Source organism: Panthera tigris, chromosome A3 (genome assembly GCF_018350195.1).
Source record: "Panthera tigris isolate Pti1 chromosome A3, P.tigris_Pti1_mat1.1, whole genome shotgun sequence".
In the NCBI taxonomy this organism is placed as follows: Eukaryota; Metazoa; Chordata; class Mammalia; order Carnivora; family Felidae; genus Panthera; species Panthera tigris.
Genome location: NC_056662.1, coordinates 117198557 through 117198819, shown reverse-complemented (window position 1 = coordinate 117198819; position 263 = coordinate 117198557). Strand labels below are relative to the sequence as shown.

The 263-nt window shown below is 30.0% G+C and overlaps 1 protein-coding gene across 6 annotated transcripts in view; it reads right to left on the bottom strand.

Annotated features, from left to right (window-relative positions):
* RBKS (ribokinase) overlaps nucleotides 1-263 on the bottom strand; it is a 101651-nt gene that overhangs the window by 86038 nt on the left and 15350 nt on the right. The window lies entirely within an intron of this gene.

The following is a 263-nucleotide window of genomic DNA, read 5'->3' as shown; positions in this document are numbered from 1 at the left end:
CCCTTTCAATTCTATTTTTATCTCCTATTCTAAATGCATTTATAGTACTGATGAAAAAAATCCATCTACAAGGTTCATTTCTGAAAAAGGTACTCAATCAAGAGAAAAATGGTTTTAATGTAATGTTATTATCCTGTCATTTAATTTAGCAATGACAAGTGATGATGAGATTTTGATTTGCATCAGAAATCTTAAACATTTTAGGATTCTGTTATGAACAGGCAATGATGAGTAATCTGTGCGACTGAGTATGTGAATTCTTG